Below are 6097 nucleotides of genomic sequence, written 5' to 3'. Positions count from 1 at the left end.
TCTCTCTCTCTCTCTCTCTCTCTCTCTCTCTCTCTCTCTCTCTCTCACACACACACACACACACACACATACACACATGCACGCACACACGTACATACACACATGCACACACAGAGTATATATTTTGAGATAGTTTGTATGATTAATTATATATTAAAATACACATATACACACAAACAAAAATACTAATGATTTCATTCATTTGAACACAATCTTGGTTCATTGTTTCTAGAAAGTGTACACTGTACATATGTGCTGTGAGGACAGTTATTTACATACTTGATTCTTATTGCCTGCACTAGGAAGGGATGCATTATTTTTGAGAAAGCAAGTTCTGTGAGCAAAGGGAACAGTAGGAAATTGTCTAAAAGCAGTACTTACATCAAATTCTCGTATCCAAGACACATGATTTAATTGCCAAGAAAATTACTTTCAAATAGGCTAAATAATAGAGGCGGGTAACCATGGCTTTTTTACCCCACTTTTCTTCAACCAGCAGTGATTGTAGTAGGTTGCTCAACATTTTCAATGCAATTTGTTATAACTCAGAAAGACATTAATAATATCCATTTAAATTCTGACACATTTTTCAGTGAGATATTTAAAAACATTATCAAGTACAATACAGTTTTAATACAAGTTATTAATACATGTATTGATTTTATTTTATATTATGAAGTAATGTATTTTCTTCCCATGATGGTTAGTTTTTTTCCATTTGATTGGATTAAGAAATAAGTAGGCATGCCAGAGAGGTGGTTCAGTGTCTAAAAGTAATGATTGCATGAGAATGACTGTCTGAGTCTTATCTCCAGACTCCACAGTAGAGAGAAGAGACTTCTGAAAGTTTCCTGTCCTCTCATCTTCACTTAGAGACACACCCTCATCTGTACACATTTGTGCATGCATGCAGACAGTAATAATAATCCTATAATTAAAAATTAAAAATAAAAAGAAGGAAGCTCCTGTAGCTCCAGTTCCAGGGCTGGTTTACATCCTCTTCTGGTTTACACTAGTACTGTATGTACATGTACACATGTTACATATACATGCACCCATATACATCAAAACATGTTTTTCTAAAAAAAAATATGCTTTGATTATTAAAGCAGGCCTCTGAGAAGGCATCTTCAAAGACTAGATTCTAAATTGTCAGAAATAATAGCTATTGATAATTCAACATACAAAAACTGTTGACCCTAAAAGAAATGCTGCTGATCATTTAGTTTTTAATAGAATGTTGAAAGGAAGGGGTGCAAAAGTTGAAGATGGGGCAAGCATGCAGGAAGTAGGTTCTTAAATGGATAACTTTGGGGGGTATGTCTGGCCTTGATGTCTTACTAGTCCATCCTGTTTCCTATCCTCCATGATGTCAGCTGCTCCACAATGCAACTCTCATCCACAATGAACTGAATGTATCAAAGTGCTAAGCAAAAGAACTCTTTCTTCATCTTTTAAAGACATTGTCTTATTAGCAACAATGAAACAGGACATGCCAGCTGCCAAGCTGCTTAGATTCTAGTAAGTTATGCTAATAATGCTCTAATGTAGAGCAAGATAATGGTCCCTGGAGCTGATGAACTCAAAGTATGATAGAATTTTATATATTTTGACATTTTATAACACTGAGGATTGATCTAGCATTAGAGGGGAATATAAGGACAGAGAAAAAGGAGGGAGGTGATTGGAGAATGGATGGAGAGAAGAAGGTTTATGGGACATATGGGGAGGGGGCATCTGGGAAAGGGGAAATCATTTGGAATGTAAACAAAGAATATAGAAAATAAAAATATTTTTAAAAAGTCAATAAAAATTTCATAAATAAAAAAAGATTAGTTTAGAAAAGAATTTTTTATAACATTGAAAATCTAAACTCCAGGGTTCATTATCCTGTAGTCGTAGATTGAGTCACGGGCTTCCATCCTAGCCTATGTCCATAACCTGACTGATGCAACAGTGCAGTATCCTTTTGATGGATGCCAGCATGAGCCACTCATACTTGTAACTTGATTTCTTAAAATTAAAAAAAATGGTTGTTTTCTAGTTTCATTATGAGCCCAAAATAGGAACAAGTATTCCTTTGTAGTTTTGCCATCAGTTTGTCAAGAACATCCAGGCTTAACTAGTACTTTTTAAAACAATGCAGACACAAATAAAAGAAATGACAACCTCTGACTCTCCTCACCAACAATGGGAAAGAATGCCTCCATTCAGCCTCCATCCCAAGACAACCCAGATTGGTGAACACAAGAGATATGGGAAAAACTAACATTAATTGTTGTTTTTGGTTGATATTTACGCATCAACACTGTATCTGTCAGTAACTGTCATTCTTTCCTTGTATTAAAAGATTATGATTTTTTCCTCTTACTTTATAAATAGCTTATCATTTTAGTGGGGGCATTTCACTGAATTATTTAAAATCAAATAACAAGAAACAATTTAATGACTCATTTTGTTTTACAACAAATTATCCATAAATGTCATAATTTTATCCAAATGACTGCTTATAACAATAAATTTATGATTCTTTTCCTCTTAATCCGTTAGAGTAAATGTTAAAAATCAGATTTGTTTAAAATGGAATACAAAGATAATGTTTTCTGGATAGAGTACAAGTGGGATTATGGAGGGAAGAGTCTTCTGACTAGGTTAAGGGCAACATTTTATGTGAGTTAAGTGGGTGATTTATGTCATACTAAATACAGAAGTATTGAACAAACTATATGTTAAACTTATGATGAGATAAAACAATTAAGTACAAAAATACTACACTGGAAACTGTACCATGGAATAATGTTTTGAATTTTTCCCAAACGTCTTTTGAACATATTGGATTCAGCAGTAGATCCCTAAATAAATGGACAGTAAATATCGTTAATAACCCTTTCTTAGGTTTTGTAAACTTTGGAGTTTATATCACAGACTCTGAGAAAACATGAACAGTGCAACTGGACAATAATTAATTTCTCAGGTCAGTATGTTTCCACATGTTTGAATGTGCCTATTTAAGTGAGATTTCATTTTAAATACTAAAAATAGCCTTTGTCATATACCAAAGTTATTAGAGATTTTAAAAATTATGTCAGTGCATAATTCAAACATTCTTAGTAATGTATTTGGGAATTTAATGAATTGGGTAATATATTTATGAAAAAATAAAACTTTATTTTGCTTCTCTCTACTGATTTCTGTAAACTAATATTTTTGTATTCATAAAACAAAACAAATTATAAAACAATTCATGTAGAACTCAAGAACTCAGCATTTTTCTAGATATTTCACATATATCCCTGGAAGGTTAATTTTAAAACCCTATTAAAATAACTAAGAGTAGAAAAATATCATGACAGTACGAAGGGGGCCACCACACAGAAGAACAAAGGGAAGATGAGAGACAGAGAGAGTGCCGTGAAGAGTGAAATGGACCAAAATAACTAACTGTGTATGAAAATTTCAATAGGAGACTCTCAGCTCTGGGTGAACGCATTGAACTCTTTTCTTTTCTTTTCTTTTCTTTTCTCTTTTCTTTTTTTAACATTATGGCAAAATTGTGTAGAAATGTTTTCTTTCTAATTTAAGAAATTCCTGAGAAGGAGAAGAAACAAGGGGAGTACTAGTTAGTGAACAGTATTAAAAAACAAAACAAAACAAAATGCTCTTGGCACACAGGCTGATAATTGAGGATAATGTCCTACCACAGGGATGAGCATGAGCCTCAGAGGTTGAGTTTTGTCGCCTAAGAGAAGAATGGAGTTCAAAGCTCAGTATCAAACATGGAAATTGGAGAAAAAGCGAGTGTAAATTCATGCCAAGGGTGAGAACGCACATTTCCATCCCAGTACTGAGGAGGCTGAGGCAAGGTCACGCGTTTAAAGGCAGCTTGGGCAATGCCCTGTCCCTGTGGTGTTGCTGTTGTTGTTGTTGTTGTTGTTTGTTCATTTGTGTGTTTTAATTCAGGCTGATTCTTAATCCTACAATCTAAATATTTGTCTTTATCCTCTCAGACAAGTGTATTACTTACCCCTCACAAAGGAAACTTTTCTTTACAAAGGTAGAGGACCTTACAGAAATCCACAACCAATAAAAGTACAGTTATGGATCCCAGTCTCACTGACTATATTTTTAAAACATCCTCACACCTAAGGCTCTGAGGACATTGTAGAAGATGGGAAAGACTTTTAAGATTCAGATGACTGGGGAGTTTGCTGAATGATTCTATCTCCTAGTGATGTTATAGGCTACACCTATAACATATCACCAGTATACCTGCCTAAACATGACCTGAACAAGGATGCTGCCAATAGACATGTCAACATGGACAGGAAAGACTCCACAAGGTCTCAACACTAAAAACTAATATAGAGAATGACATAGAACTAAGAAATCCTGAGAGTAACAGAAAGTCTTCTTCAGAGAAGAACACAGCAATTAGTTATCTAGTGTCAAATGATCAACAATGAAAACATGCATATGGATAACAATATACAGACATAGCATGTTATATTAGGAATAGATAAATAGATGATAGATAGACACATATGTACATAATATGTATATGCATATTCACATGCACATATACAAAAACATCTGCAGGTAATAACAATTACCAAAAAACAGGTGTCATGAATTTTAAAAGGCTGAAGAGGGTTATTGGGATAGGTTAAAGTGAGGAAATAAAGAAGAAAGTGACATAACTATATTAAAATTTTAATAGAATAAAATAAATTTGAAATGAGAACAGAGTTAAGCCTGAGAGATGTACTCAGCAGTTTTGATAGATGTGAACATGGCGGATACACAAACAAAAACATCTTGTCTACTCTGACTTTCTCTTTGTACATAACATAACAAACAGACAGAGAGATAGAAAACACATAAACACACACACATACACACGCAAATGTACACACACACACACACATTTACTTCTTGGACAAAGAACAACCAATTAATGGTGCAACCTTTTAATCATTTCTTACTGTGATGTGCCCATTTTAAAGCCTCCTCATAGTCTAGCATTTTAACTTCAATGACTTTAAGAAAAAACAAAAGAAAACAAAAGCAAAACAAAAAACGAAAAAAAAAAAATACCCAACTAAACTCCAGGAAGGGGTGTTGCACAGAAGCAGAAGCCAAATAGACACCATAGTTCTTGTTGTGGAAGTTTATTTTACAATCTAGAAAAGTGTTTCAATTTTTAAGTTACTATTACATTATAACGTTTCTCAAGAATGAAAGTATCGAAAAGAATTATTTTAGAAAAAAATTAGAGGTGGAAAGATTTTTTAAGTTGTTTTAAAAGTCATTCCACCGGTGTCTATTATTTGATCTATATTTGTTGAGGATTTTTCAATAGAAAACAAACATCATGTAGAGAGGTGTGACAGATAAGAGATGCAGATCTCACAATCTTTTCTGTCCAATGTAAATATAATGCTTGTAGACAATTACAGCTTCTTCATTTACTCTTTCAATAACTGTGATCTTTGTTTTTTCATGATATATTTTCAATATTGTTGTTGTAGTCATTGTATAACTACATGATTGGTTATTTTTACATTTCTGTGTGAGCTTTTCATAGTAAAGAAGATGGAAAAGTCAGGAAATAAAATTTTTGTGTTGAAAAGAGGTGAACAATATTACCGGGAAAGATGGGTAGTACCAGAACTGTATAGTGCCATACGATATATGGGGAAGAGTCCTGCTGATTCTTGTGAACTTCAGCTTCAACATGGCACAAAGTCCTTTCTTTACAATTTAATTTATTCTAAGATTTTCAAATTTACTATCCTCTAAGCTGGCATATTACAAGGGTATAACGTTTCTCAAGATTGAAAGTATCTAAAAGAATTATCTTAGAAAAAAATAGAGGTGGTTAGCCCCAAATGGAATGCCAGGCTGCAGGTCATGTTTATATGTTAAGTCCCTTATACTTTCTCTCATGTCCTTGCAAGGGAATATTATGATTGTCTGGTTCCTCCCAGAACATGGCATTTCCAGTCTTTTCTCTTCAGGCTGAGTCACAAACTTCTGCTCTCCATATTATATACTGCATTCACTCTCTCTGTCAGCCTGCCTCATTTAATCTTTTGAA

This window comes from Apodemus sylvaticus, chromosome 2, assembly GCF_947179515.1.
Source record: "Apodemus sylvaticus chromosome 2, mApoSyl1.1, whole genome shotgun sequence".
Lineage (NCBI taxonomy): Eukaryota > Metazoa > Chordata > Mammalia > Rodentia > Muridae > Apodemus > Apodemus sylvaticus.
This window is presented reverse-complemented; position numbering follows the sequence as displayed.